Source organism: Arachis duranensis, chromosome 2 (assembly GCF_000817695.3).
Source record: "Arachis duranensis cultivar V14167 chromosome 2, aradu.V14167.gnm2.J7QH, whole genome shotgun sequence".
In the NCBI taxonomy this organism is placed as follows: domain Eukaryota; kingdom Viridiplantae; phylum Streptophyta; class Magnoliopsida; order Fabales; family Fabaceae; genus Arachis; species Arachis duranensis.
The window spans coordinates 89,022,285-89,038,446 of record NC_029773.3 but is presented as its reverse complement, the minus strand read 5'-3'; the positions used below and the strand labels follow the sequence as shown (position 1 = coordinate 89,038,446).

At 27.8% G+C, this 16,162-nt stretch overlaps 2 pseudogenes; one reads left to right on the top strand and one right to left on the bottom strand.

Annotated features, from left to right (window-relative positions):
- The first annotated feature begins 3,199 nt into the window (after positions 1 to 3,199).
- LOC107475854 (putative disease resistance RPP13-like protein 1) lies at positions 3,200 to 4,139 on the top strand (annotated as a pseudogene).
- LOC110278058 (putative disease resistance RPP13-like protein 1) lies at positions 3,930 to 14,431 on the bottom strand (annotated as a pseudogene).
- Positions 14,432 to 16,162: the final 1,731 nt, after the last annotated feature.

Genomic DNA, 16,162 nt, shown 5'->3' with positions numbered 1-16,162 from the left:
ACAATAAATGACTAACAAGAATCAGAGACATTAATTTTAAATAATTCTGTTTGAAGGACTCAAAATAAAAAAAGAACCCATAAACTGTCACAGCAAAAATAACATCAATAAACATAAATAAAAGAGAAAATAAAAATTCAAACCAAAACCATCAAAGATGACACCTGACTAAATAAAAATAAGATCAAGAAAAACTAAACAAATACATCAGATACAATAACTTAAATACTTCCCTATGATAATTAAACACAAGTCCTTAATAAAACATAATAATAAATTCATAAATATGCTTAATAAAAATAAGTTATAATAAAAAATTATATATTTATAAAATGCATAAAATTTATAAAAAAAAAATAAACATATAAAAAACAGAACTAAATAAACTATCTCATTCTTTAAAACTGTAGATTAAGTCCCCAGAAAAGAGAATTAATTTGACTCAATGTTTGAATATAATCATTTTCAGCATTAGTCAAATACTAACCTTGCTCCAAAAATAGTTTTACATGTAGTGTATATTAATTTTGATCTGAGACATGATTCAATTGTTGTGGTCAGATCCATGAAATTTTTTCTGATTTCATTTTGTCCTTGCCTTCTCTAGGTCCATACAAATAAGACATTCTTAGACATCATGATTCTTCTTCCCAGTACTAAACTATCTTTATGAAAGTTATTAACATAGTAACTCTTTCTATAAATGAAACTAAAGCTACATAAAATTTCAGAATAATAGTTTTAATCATCCTAAAATTAAAATTAATAACATAATTTAGTCTTTTATAATTTTTATAATAAAAACATATATTTCTTTATTATCATAACAGAAATACTCACTCTTTATAATATTATTATATTTTTATTCAATTGAACATTTATAAAATATTTTTTTATTATAAGTTGAAAAATTTTAAAGATTAATTTTTTTTAAATTTTTTTCTATTCAAATCTTTTTACTAACATTACATCATATATTTCATAATTTCTTATAGCATTTCGTTCAATAGGAGTAACCTTTGAATCATAAAGAATACTAAATATTATTCATATTGAACAGAATGTTATTAGAGAATATAAATTATATTAATTTTTTTCATTTTTAAAATGTCTCTGTTCAAATTATAATGTCTAATTACATTTCGTATAATAGGAATAATCCTTAATACTGTTAATGGTTCATGGTTATTTTTATTGAAGGAAATATTATTAGAAATGATAAATTATATGATATATTTTTAGGAAAAAGATTTGAACAGAAACAAATCTTAAATATAAAAATAATTAATTTTAAAAACTTTATAATTTGTAATAAAAAATATTTTATAAAAATTCAATCAAATAAAAATAAAAATATAATAATAATATAAAAGGAGAATATTTCTCTCGTGATAACAAAATATATTTATTATGAAAATTACAAAAGAATAAAGCATGCTATCAATCTTAATGATAGGACAATCAAATATATTATTCTAAAATTTTTGTAGCCTTAGATTTCATCCACGAAAAGAATTACTATATTAATATGTGGAATGGAGAATTCTGTTATGATGAGGAGAAAAAATTATATTTGAAGTACCTTATACAAGCAAAAAAAATATAAATATTAAAATATGTTAATTTGATATTTGAAGTATCGTGATGCATGCAAAAAAAAATAATATAGATATTTGAACAGTTCATAAAAAAAGTCCATAAAGTTGCACTACAAAAATAACAATAAACATAAATAAAAAATAAAAAATAAACATATAAAATATAGAAAAATTAAATAAATCGCCTCACATTCTAAAAGTATAAATTAAACCTTTAAAAAAATAGTCACAAAAAAATCTTTAAAAAAATACTAATTTATTCCAATTTTTGAAGATAATTATTTTAAATATGTTATATTATAACAAGAGTAATATTTTATTGTGCATGATGGTGAATTTTAATTTTTTACACTCCACTTTCGAAGAGTACATGTTATATGTAATAACAGTAATTCTTTTGTAAATATTTGTCGTTGATTACTTGACCTGTCATTATCAAATTAACATTTTTTAATATTTATAATTCTTTTTATACATCAACCGCTATTTTATCGTTATCAATACTAAGAGTTATTTTCAGTAAAAAAAATGCTTTCAAAGACTATAAATTATACAAAGTCTCTTAAAAAAACACATCAACAGGAACAGGTTATAAAAATGAAAAAAATTTATTCTTAAAATTTTTTTCTTTATAAAAAAGAAAATATTATTTTATAAAAATGATATTGATTAGAATTATACTAACATTATAATAGGAAAATATCTTCTTAATAATAACGATGAAATTCATACTTTTAACATAAAAATTATGAAATGTTAAACCATGTTATAATTCTTAATTCAAAAATGATTAGACATATCATTTTAGAATTTCGTAAAGCACTAGATTTTATTCATAGAGATAATTACATTGATCCTGAGTTTCATAAAGATAGTTGTGTGCTAGGACAAAAAAAATAATAAGGTAAAAGAATGTGGCTTCAAGCCAATTTAACATATTAAAGTCATATACAAAATGAAATCTGAATAAATTTTAAAAATATGGCCAAAACAGTTAAATGATGTCTCAATAAAAATTAACACACACCACAGGTGAAAGCATTCAAACATGTCACTGTTTTCGAGGAAAAGACCCAGAAGCATCATGTGAACTTGTCTAGAAGACCAATAAGCATCTCAATTTTGAAGTCAATTTACAATACCATATACTTGGCTAAACTACACTGCAACCTACCACTTCCTTCTTACCCTTTGTGTTTGTCAGAATTTTTGAATTCCAGAGCATACTATAAACAACTTCCCTCACCCTTTCTTACTTTCTTGTTCTTGTGAACTTGGTTGCATCACTTATTGGAGGAGCTTTCCTCTATTCTTTTCTCAATGTTCTTTTCGACAGGTTGTCCGATGATAAGTTTGTCAACTGGATCCGAGGAAAGAAGCTTGACCAGGATCCGTGTGGAAGGTTGGAGAATATTTTGAAGGTGGTTGAAGCTGTGCTAAATGATGCTGAGAAGAAACAGATCACTGACAATGCTGTCAAGAGGTAGCTCAAAAATCTTCAAGATGCTGTTGACTTGTTGGATGAAATATGCACCAAAGCTGCCACTCAAAAGGATCCAAGTAACTTCCTGCCTCATATCTTCAATTCACAAGATAAGGATATGGTTGTGACTACGATTGAAGAAGTCATTGACAGACTAGAGGATATTGCAAAATACAAAGATATCCTTGGTCTGGAAAAGATTGCAGCGAAGAACATGTCAGGGAGGATTCCATCAACCTCACTAGTTAAAAAATCTGATATGTTTGTTGGCAGGGACAGAAAGAGGGATATCTTAGTGAAATTGTTGTTAGATGATACTAAAGATGGTGAAATATATGTGATTCCCATCGTGGGCATGGGTGGGATAGGAAAAACTACTCAGGCAAAATTGGTTTATAATGATGCGGAAGTGAAACAAAAATTTCATGTTAAAAGCATGGATTTGTGTTGGTGAGGAGAAATTTGATGTTTTTAAGATGACAAAGACTGTAATAGAGAAAACTGGTAATTCTTGTCACCCAAATGATTTAGATACAGTTCAAAATCATTTGAAGGATAAGCTAGAAGGAAAGAAATTCTTGGTTGTTGTAGATGATGTATGGAGCAATAATCGTGAGGGTTGGGAAAGTTTTCTAACTCCTTTTGAATGTGGAAGTGATGGAGGTCATTCTGTTGTAACATCCCGTCTTGATTCAGTTGCTTCTATGGTGAAAACTAATCACATTCAACCTTTCAATTTGAGTTTGTTGCATGAGGAAGATTGTTGGTTAGTGTTTGCAAAACATGCATTTTTTACTACTGAATCTAGAGACCGTTCAGCTCTAGAAATTATTGGTAGAAAAATTGTTGAAAAGTGTAAAAAGTTACCTTTGACTGTTCAAACACTTGGGAGCTTATTAAAGACAAAAGATCATGAGAGGGAATGGATTGATGTTTTGAATAATGAGATTTGGGAGTTTTCTCAAGATGAGAGTAGCATTCTTCCTGCATTAAGAATTAGTTATTACTACCTTCCATCGGACTTAAAACGTTGCTTTGTTTATTGTTCTTTATTCTAGAAAGACTATGAATTCGAAAGAGATGAACTGGTGTTATTGTGGATGGCAGAAGGTCTTTTGTAGCAACCAAAGAGTGGCAGCACTTTAGAAGAAGTTGATTATATTACAGATTTAGCTTCAAGATCAATTTTTCAACATTTTAACTCTGGTGAAAATTCATTGTGATGCACGATCTCATGTATGATCTAGCGACATTCTATGGTGGAAAGTTCTTTTCTAGAACCTTTGAACTCAAAAATGCAGCCAAGCATGATGCTTATCCTCGTCATCTTTCATAATATAAATTCATGTCAATGCAAAAGGAACATAAGTATCATAGAAGATTGGCATTGACAGATAAATAATGTCACCCAACAGTGTAAAACAAGTCACTGAAGCACCAAAATAATACCAAAAAAGATACAACAGTTAATAAAATAATAAATTTAAAAAAAGAAAATAAAACAAGCACAGGATGAAAATGTAACGAATGAAAGCATGCAAATGTAATAAAGAAAATAGAATGAAAGAGAATGAGGATGAGAAGTTAAATAAACGAAGAAAAAAAATAAGAAAGGAGGAATGATCATATAAAAGATGACGAGGATAAGCATCATGCTTGGCTGCATTTTTGAGTTCAAAGGTTCTAGAAAAGAACTTTCCACCACAGAAAGTCGCTAGATCATGCATGAGATCGTGCATCACAAATGAATCTTCATCAGAGTTAAAATGTTGAAAAAATGATCTTGAAGCTAAATCAGTAAAATATTTATAACCAACTTCTTCTAAAGTGCTGCCACTCTTTGGTTGCTGCAAAAGACCTTCTGCCATCCACAATAACACCAGTTCATCTCTTTTGAATTCATAGTCTTTCGAGAATAAAGAATAATAAACAAAGCAACGATTTAAGTCCGATGGAAGGTAGTAATAACTAATTCTTAATGCAGGAAGAATGCTACTCTCATCTTCAGAAAACTCCCAAATCTCATTATTCAAAACATCCATCCATTCCCTCTCATGATCTTTTGTCCTTAATAAGCTCCCAAGTGTTTGAACAGTCAAAGGTAACCTTTTACACTTTTCAACAATTTTTCTACCAATAATTTCTAGAGCTGAACGGTCTCTAGATTCAGTAGGAAAAAATGCATGTTTTGCAAACACTAACCAACAATCTTCCTCATGCAACAAACTCAAATTGAAAGGTTGAATGTGATTAGTTTTCACCATAGAAACAACTGAATCAAGACGGGATGTTACAACAATATGACCTCCATCACTTCCACATTCAAAAGGAGTTAGAAAACTTTCCCAACCTCACGATTATTGCTCCATACATCATCTACAACAACCAAGAATTTCTTTCCTTCTAGCTTATCCTTCAAATGATTTTGAACTGTATCTAAATCATTTGGGTGACAAGAATTACCAGTTTTTCTCTATTACAGTCTTTGTCATCTTAAAAACATCAAATTCCTCCTCACCAACACAAACCCATGCTTTTAACATGAAATTTTTGTTTCGCTTCCGCATCATTATAAACCAATTTTGCCTGAGTAGTTTTTCCTATCCCACCCATGCCCACGATGGGAATCACAGATATTTCACCATCTTTAGTATCATCTAACAACAATTTCACTAAGGTATCCCTCTTTCTGTCCCTGCCAACAAACATCAGATTTTTTAACTAGTGAGGTTGATGGAATCCTCCCTGACATGTTATTCGCTGCAATCTTTTCCAGACCAAGGATATCTTTGTATTTTGCAATATCCTCTAATCTAGCAATGACTTCTTCAATCGTAGTCACAACCATATCCTTATCTTGTGAATTGAAGATATGAGACAGGAAGTTACTTGGATCCTTTTGAGTGGCAGCTTTGGTGCATATTTCATCCAACAAGTCAACAGCATCATAGACAGCATCTTGAAGATTTTTGAGCCACCTCTTGACAGCATTGTCATTGTCAGTGATCTGTTTCTTCTCAGCATCATTTAGCACAGCTTCAACCACGTTCAAAATATTCTCCAACCTTCCACACGATAGCTGCAGGACCAGCCTAGCCACCAATCCAAATATAATAGATGCAGCTTCAAGAAAGTTAAAAAAGAAATACATGTAATGCTAGCTTTAACATGAAATCGGAAGATACATGAAAGTGTTTCTTATAAACATGCAACACAAGGTATGAAAAAACCACACTAAGTGAGCACTAGCAAGCAAGCCATGGAACCATGGAAGCAACCTGATAGTTATGTTTTGGGTAAAACTAAAACTAGCTAGATACAGAAACTTGATATAGAAAGAAAAATGCTCTATGACAAAAATATATCATAGTAAAATGAATTCTGAACCACGGCAAACAAAAAAACTAGTTCTCTAATAATATTTTTTTTATTTTAACATAGTATAAAGGAATTAATTACGATCTATTTGTTTTTAAAATCACTTTTTTTTTACTGGTTGGATTTGATTAAGTGATTATTTAAGTTCAGCATGTTAATACTCACTGGATGGATGAAAAGATGATCTCTATCTTCAAGTGCTTCTTATTTAAGTAGCTTCCATCTTCTAAATAGTTCCAAATCAATTTGTCTTAATCACCTGCACATAAAACAACCTCTTGTAATATAAAATGTAAGTCCATAATGTTGTTCTTCCAAAATCAGTATTCTTGATTCAAAAGAAACCAGGTAAAGAAGAACTGAAAATAGCCAACCTATTGGAAGAACCAAAACTAACTGCATGACAGATTGATCAAAAATATCTGTGTGATACACTTTTCAACATCTTCAAAGTCCTTTCATACATAATTAATTAGGCAAAATGACCAAAATCTAACCCTTTACTATCTTTATTGGCAATAATTTAAGAACTTAATTTTAATATACTGTTAGTATAAAATAATTTTACTCCTACATTCCATAAAAAATGTTACGTTAGCAAAAATAACTATTTTTTGGATGAATTGTGTGAATAATAATCCAAAACATCAGACATAATTAGATAATTCTATAAAATATTTTAGACTGAAAATATATCAAAATATATCAAAATATATTTTGCTATTTTTTTAACATTCTTAATTTTATCATTTTTACTCCCTTCCATCTTGAATTATTTTATTTTACTTTCCCGCACCGTACCCTACTACACTATCAAGATTCAAGATATATATTTATAAAATGTATAAAATTCACAAAAAGAAAATAAACATATGAAATATAGAAAAACTAAATAAACCATCTCATTCTTTAAAAATGTAGATTAAATCCCCTAGAAAAAAAACTAGTTTGTCTCAATCTTTGAAGATAATCATTTTCAACATTAGTCAAATACTAACCTTGTTCCGAAAGAAGTTTTACATGTAATGCATATTATTGATTTTCACTAAGACATGATTCAATTGTTGTGGCCAGATCTATAATTTTTTTATTCTGTAATTTATAATGAAGAGTTATACGTGATAATTTCCCCATCTTTTAAATCACCTTTATTCAACCCCTATAAATGAGTCAAGTCTATATCCATACGATGCTAGAGTAAAATCCACCTTTTCCCATCTGTTAACAGAATATTATATTATTGAATGTATGAGAAAAATTATTTATATTAATAATATATTAAAATTAAATTTTTTAATTATTGAAAATAAAGATGGCAAAAGATTAGATTTTGGTCATTTTGCCTAATTAATTATGTGTAAACGATTTTGCAGATGTTGAAAAGTTCAATGAAAATCCTTATAGATAATCCAAGGAGTTGATTTTATGGAGAAATATAAATTAGAATCCACACAAAGTTGCAATTTCAATCAGTGCTTATAACTTGGCAAGATAAACATAAATATTCCTATAATTGATTTTTGAACTTTGAAACTTTCTCTATTTTGGGAAGGGATGACCGTTATAGAGATACCTCATGCCACTTGTATAAATAAAAATTTCAAGTGCTATGTCATACTAATATTCAAAGCAGGGTTACATACAAAGCAACATTTGTAGATTAAGTAATAATATTATGTCAAGTTGGCAATTATTGCTGTATTCAAGTGCTTTTATGCAAATATAACATTCATTACATGAGAGAATCATAAGTAAGGAAGGTCAATGTGTTTCTACATCATCATACAAATTAAAAGTAAACCTAGTTATTAACAATTTAACATAGTTATAACAGAATTATAACTGATTTATCTATAGCTTTAGACATAAATAAACATTTTTTGCACTATAAAATCAGCAATGAGAGTAACATTAATGATATAAACATATAAACAATATCATTGATGCTAACATAATACTTACAATTGTTTCAAGTTAGTTCCAAATTAACTATAATTAAATACCACTCAATTTAACAAAATCAAAAACTCCTTTTTTCAAATCCTCATTATAAAAATTATCTTCAAAATTTTCTTCCCTAAAAGCCAAACCTAGGAGGTCCTTCAACATTGGATTTTTCGATTTTCCTTCAAAATTTTTTGCTTCATGCATAAGATGGAATCCGAATTCCGATACTTATGGGATTCGAATTCTGACACTTAATGAAGTAGCCGCGTGAACTTACTACTCAAACATATAAGTTGATTGTTATAAGTTAGGGTTTGATTTATTATTTTTGGGTCAAGAATATTTTTGTGATGCGTCTGCGAAAGGATTTTAGTAAAGGCATGAGTAAAAAAAGGTTAACCGTTATTAACATACGTAAAGCCGCAGGATGAATTCTTCAAGATTTTAACTACAAAACAAACTAAGTATAAGTATTAGCATCAATCCAATAATTAAAAGAACTAAGAAAAAATTTAGGCTCTAACAAAAGAAAAAGCTTAGTTATAACTAAAAAAAATTATAAAAGACCAACAAGAATCACCATCCATCAACGTTCTCACATTTGCAATATCCATATTCAATAAAAAATAAACAAAAACTAATTCTAGAATCCGAATTTGTGATTCTTATCAAATCTATTCTGATTGCCTAAAATAAATAAATAAAATAATTATTATAATATCTAATAATAATAATAATAATTTAAACTCATTATAAATATTTCTTTATAATAAAAACATAATTTTTAGATAATACCATATGTATCACATCCAAAAAATCTGATCATAAATGAATGAGAACTCCACCAACCTGATCTTCTATCTATAAGAAAATCCTATTAAAATAAAAATATATTTATTTTTTATTAAAAATAATTAAAAATAACTAAATAAAAACTTTTACCAAATTTATTCTCTAACATGTGTGGATATGCTTTGATAAAATCGGATAAATTGTTTATATACATCTTCATATTTTACTAAAATATCTCCATTTTTGTTCGAATCATATGTTAGAGCTTCTATCAGATACTGATTTTTCTTTGTCTTGTTAACCCACTAAAAAGAATGTCCTTTTTGCGCAATTTTTTTTATGAAATCAACTTCTATTTTTAATTGAATATTATTATCTAATTCTTGAAATTCATTTTCAATTTTGATATAATAATTGATTATACATAAACGGCTCATTAAAGAAGAAAACTCCATAAAATATCACTATAAAAATTTTTTATAGCAATACCTTATGGAGTTTTCCTCTTTAATGAACCCTTCAAACAAAATCAATTATTATAGCAAAATTGAAAATGAATTCCAAGTGTTAATATTGATATTAAATTAAAAATAAAAATTAATTTCATGAAAAAAATTGGATTAAAAAGACATATTTTTAGTGGGTTAACAAGATAGCAAAGAATTAATATCTAATAGAAACTCTACCTTATGATTCGAAAGATCGGAGATACTTTAATAAAATATGACGATGAATATAAACAATTTATATGGTTTTGCAAAAATATATCTGCACATATTAGGAGAACAAATTTGGTAAGATTTTAATTTATTTACTTTTAATTATTTTTAATAAAAATTCAAAATATATTTTTTTATTTTAATGGAGTTTACTCAGATATTAAAAATCAAGAAGTTGATAGAGTACTTACTCAATTATGTTCAAATTTTTTAGATAAAATACACGTAGTGTTTTACAAATATTAAGTTTATATTGTCAAAAAGTAAATATTTATAACCAATTTAAGTTCTTTTTATTATTGTTAGATATTATATTAATTAATTATTTTATTTATTTATTTTGGACAATCAGAATAAATTTGAGAAACGTCACAAATAATTCGAATTTTAGAATTAATTTTTATTTAGTTTTCATTGAATATGACTATAACAAGTGCGAGTCACTTAAAGTTGACGGATAATAATTCTTGATAATTTTAATAATTTTATTATTTAGTTATAATTAAACTTTTCGTTTTACTATATTTTTCTTTTGTTAGGATATTTTAATTATTGAATTTATACTAATACTTTTATCGATTTGTTTTGTGGTTATAATTTTAAGAATTGTATTCACATGCTGATATCCTGCGGATTTACATGGATTCGTACCCATTAACCCCTTTATATCATTAATGTTACTATCATTGCTGATTTCATAGTGCAAAAAAATGTTCATTTATGCCTAATTCTATATTGGGCTCACCAAAACAAAAATCGGTCACATATAAATATATAATGGTAAATGCAATGGTGCCTAAAAGGTGGTGTCTATCTACTTAAAAAGATTAAAAATTATTATTTAATTTAAAAGATATAAAAATAAATAATTTTTAAAAAAATTAAAACTTACTAAACAAAATAAGTTAGGCAAAATTTAAACAAAAACTCATAGACACCGTAGAATTGGCCACATATAATTATTATAGAACAGGTCCAAGAAACAAAAAAATATTATATATAATGTTGACAAGAATGAAAATTTCAATTTGTGCAGAGTGTATTACTCTATTATAGTAGTGCATGATATTTAGGATGTTGTTAGCATTAGTATTAAATAACATTATGTCTATTATAGTTCTGTTATAACTACTAGTTTGTTAATTAGATGCACAAAAAATGACACAATAACTAAACTTTGAAGTGTAAAATCTCTTTCTTTTTTTTTTCTTTATCAACTTTCAAACCCCACCAAACACTAAGCCTATAAGCAAAAGCAGTAGAAGAAGAAAAAACTGCTTACCAAGTAGCCTCAAAAAACTGGTTGAATATTGGCAGCAGCACATATCTCATGTCCACCACCAAATATCTGAATCACTTGGATACCTGAGAAAGAGACCAGAAAATGACATCAGAGACTTTGCCATAACCGTAGACACACCAAGCCTTCCCTAATGTACCAAAAAATTACAATAGAAAATTTTAAACCACAATATTAACTGGTATTAGTACACTTAATAAGCAAATGGGAGCTACAAGAAGAAAATTGCAATTACTTAGCCAAAATAACATTTTAAAATTAAGTTTACCTCCCAAGGAAAGGGAGAAGATAAAATAAATAGATACTTGATTGTAACAAAAATTGGCTACTTTCTGTGAAATTATACCAAAAGTTCAGATATTCAAACCTTCAAAAGTTTTGTTTTTTTCAGGGAAAAGAAAAAGAGAAAGGAAAAAAAAAAGCATATAGTAGTGAGGTTATTTACTTGAAGAACAACAACAGTCGATGATAATATGCGAGGCCATTCGCAATGACGATAGCTGCTGGACCAGCCTAGCCGCCAATCCAAAAGACTAGTTCTCTAATAATAAATTTTATATTTTATAATCACTTTTTTTTACCGGTTGGATTTGATTAAGTGATTAATTAAGTTCAGCATGTTAATACTCACCAGATGGATGAAAAGATGATCTCTATCTTCAAGTGCTTCTTATTTAAGTAACTTCCATCTTCTAAATAGTTCCAAATCAATTTGTCTTCATCACCTACACATAAAACAACCTCTTGTAATATATAAAATGTAAATCCATAATGTTGTTCATCCAAAATCGGTACTCTTGATTCAAAAGAAACCAAGTAAAGAAGAACTGAAAATAGCCAACATATTGGAAGAACCAAAACTAACTATACATGAGAGATTGATCAGATAGAGATCCATGATAGTATGTTGGCAAATGTCGTTTTATTTCCATACATCTAAAGTTAAAAATAGATGATAAATAATAAGGATAAAAAATTTTATTACTGGATCAACCAGGTAAAATACACGTAAATAATAGTACTGCCAAATAAATCAGCAAACTGAAATTTAAAATTTCCATTTAATTAGAGTACAAAACAACCCAATATAAATACTATACTCCAATCATAACATTCTCTTTCCCCAATTATATGGGTCGTTTTGAAAGATCCCAGAACCTTCATATAAAAATTTCCACAGACGAAAATAACAATAATAAAAGTATTAGTCACAGCAAATGTAAATTTTTTATGGGAGAGTAAATAAGGGTAATTATATTGACCTCTTTGGAAACGAATTGCTTAATTTCATCCTCAGTTGTCTCAGTGTGACCATTTGCTCTCAATACAAACGCAGTTGGCTCCTCACCATGCTTCATCATGCAATTGTGTTTACAAATTACAGCAATCAGAGAGCGAGAGAGCGTGAGAGAAAAAGAGGAGAAAAAAACTGAAAGAGAGATAGAGAAAATGAATGGAAGGAATTGATTTTTAAAGCTGACTTTAAATTTGTGCACTCAAAAAGAAAAAGATGGCGCTTAAATTTTGGTTTCAAATCTTAGATATCAAAAAGGAAACATTGCGCTCAAAATCTCTTGCTATACAATACAGGTAATGATATTTATTATTTTTACCCATCTAAATTCTAAACAAATACAGAATACCATATTTGTCATGGATTCTGTCTGCACAATTAATTAATTATTATATATTAATAACGGCTATATATACGGTATGATTTTACTTGACTTTAAAGTCATTGAAGTGTGATTCAGAAGTATGCATATGTAAAGAACAAAATTTTCAATGCAGCCAGTTGTCTTCATTTAATTTGTAGGGTCCACCGGTGACCTACTACCCTTTGTCCATTTGTTATTCTCTTTAATTTGTAGTTGTCTTCATTTAAATATAATAAAAATATATAATAATTATTAATAATATAATAAAAATATATAATAATTTTATTAATTATATATTAAAAAGAGACCAGAAAATGACATCAAAGTCCTTGCCATAGCCGTATAGACACACCAAGCCTTCCCTAATGTACCAGAAAATTACAATAGAAAATTTTAATCCACAATATTAATTGGTATTAGTACACTTAATCAGCAAATGGGAGCTACAAGAAGAAAATTGCAATTACTTCGCCAAAATAACATTTTAAAATTAAGTCTACCTCCCAAGGAAAGGTAGAAGATAAAATAAATAGATACTTGATTGTAACAAAAATGGGCTACTTTCTGTGAAATTATACCAAAATTTCAGATATTCAAACCTTCAAAAGTTGTTTTTTCTTAGGGAAAAGAAGAAGAGAAAGGAAAAAAAAAAGCATATAGTAGTGAGGTTATTTACCTACAGAACAACAGTCCATGATAATGCGAGGCCATTCCCAATGACAATAGCTGCAGGACCATCCTAGCCACCAATCCAAAAATAAAAGATGCAGCTTCAGGAAAGTTAAAAAAGAAATACATGTAATGCTAGCTTTAACATGAAATCAATCAAGTGGAATATACATGAAAGTGTTTCTTATAAACATGCAACACAAGGTATGAAAAAACCACACTAAGTGAGCACTAGCAAGCAAGCCATGGAAGCAACCTGATAGTTATGTTTTCGGTAAACAAAAACTAGCTAGATATAGAAACTTGATACAGAAAAAAATGCACAATGACAAAAATATATCATAGTAAAATGAATTCTGAACCATGGCAAACAAAAAACTAACCCATATTCTTAACATACCCAATCAACAATATTCAGCTCTGAGTGCCTTCATGATCGGAATTATTCAGTTGCTCGCACCTCTTAAGACATCGTTTCTCTTCTTCCTCTTTCTGTTTGTGCATACGGTGGAGAAAAGACAGAATCAAAACGAGAAATGAAGGAATGAACTAACCCATATACACGGGAATCGAAAGAAAACAAAAATTACCGGAAACTCTGTGAACGTCTTTTGGGAATTGGGGAAATACAGAGAGACACTATTCATCCATACAGAAGAAAAGAGAAAAGAGACGGTGTGAAGAAGAAAAAGAAAGTAAAGGAGGTGTGATAGTTTGAGTGATAGTTGAAAACAGAACAAACTCATTACTGAAGAAGAAGAGAGCAAATGGAGTTTGTTGGTGGGATTTGAGACTTAGAGAGGGAATTGATTGACATAAAGATAGATGAATTTATTGATACAAACATATAGAATTTAAAATAATATTTTTAAAATAAGTAATAATCTTATGTCAGGTTGGTAATTATTACTCTGTTTAAGTTTTTTTTTGTGTAAATAAAAGAATCTTGACAGCTTGCATAACTTATGTGACTATGTGAAGGGAAGCATTAGCCTCGTCCTTTTGGGCTTCTTGTCACGTGGAGATATTAACGCATGCCTCGCTTTAATCACCCCTGTGAAATAACTAAAAAATTAAATCATAACTTGTGAAAAACACATTACATCTAAAGATTATATAACGAAGGTGAAAAATGACCACAATTATACATTGCACTCAAAGAAAGATACAAAATCTTATTCTCATAGGATAAATCCCAAGATTTTCATTGCTAAACTAACTAATATAAACACTAATAAGATCTAATAACTCCTTAATAAATAAAGCACCAAATCATCCATTATTTATGTTTATATATTGATCTAAAAATAAACTATTTGATTATATCTTAAATCTATTTTCGTTCATTTATATACCAAATACAATAAATAAATACTAAGTATAAATGATTTTTGCAACGGGAAATTTGATTTGTAGTGAACTAAAAAAAATCACAACATCAGAAAGAAATATACACAACATATGTCAGAATTTGTTGGAAAAACTTGATTTTATCTATCCCAAAGAGACAAACTTTCTTCAGCAGAAAAAGAACCATTTTTGGTTTCAAGTTGTACATCAACCCCCGGTAACAAATTGAATCCAGGTAAAAATATACTATTTAGTAACAATAAAAGTTAGTAATTAACATAATTATTAACTGCCATACAGTAACACATGGTGTTCCATTAATTACAGTAAAACATGAAATTTAGTTCCAATTAATTACCAAGACTACAAAAAAGTAACAACAATCACCATTCATCAACTTTAAATGTTATACATTTACAATATTCATATTCACCTCATAAAATAACATATTCAATAAAAAATAAATAAAAGTTGATTCTAAAATTTAGAATTCTTTGTGATCATTTTTCTCGTATATTTTGGCTTCCTAAAATGAATAAAATAATTAATATAATATTTAATAACAATAATAATAAAAATAATTAAACTCATTATAAATAGTTATTTCATCATAATAAAAATATATTTTTTGTATAGCAGTATGTGCATCACAACCAAAAAATTTGGAAACAATTCAATAAAAACTTCATCAACTTGTTTCTTAATATCTGTCCGAAATTATATATTTAGAAATTTTATTAAGAATAATTAAAAATAACAAAAAAAATCTTATCGAATTCGATCTCTTAATATGTGCCAAAACATTTAGACAAAATCAGATGAATTGTTTAAATCCTTTTTCTATATTTTCCAATAGTATTTTCAATGTGTTGGAATCATATGTTAAAACTTCTTTCATATACGGATTCTTTTTGCCTCCTCTTTTCACTTAAAAAGGTTGTCCTCTTAAACTAATTTCATTTATAAATTCAACTTCTATATATAATTGAATAGTATTATCTAATTTTTGAAGTTCATCTTCAACTTAAACAGTTCATAAAAAAATTCATAAAATATCATTACAAAAATAACATTAAACATAAATAAAAAATTAAAAATAAACATATAAAATATAGAAAAACTAAGTAAACTGTCTCATACTCTAAAAGTGTAAGTTAAACCTTTTAAAAGTACTAATTTACCCCAATCTTTGAAGATAATTATTTTAAACATGTTATATTATAACGAGTAATTCTTTTATTGTGCATGATGGTGAATTTTAATTTTTT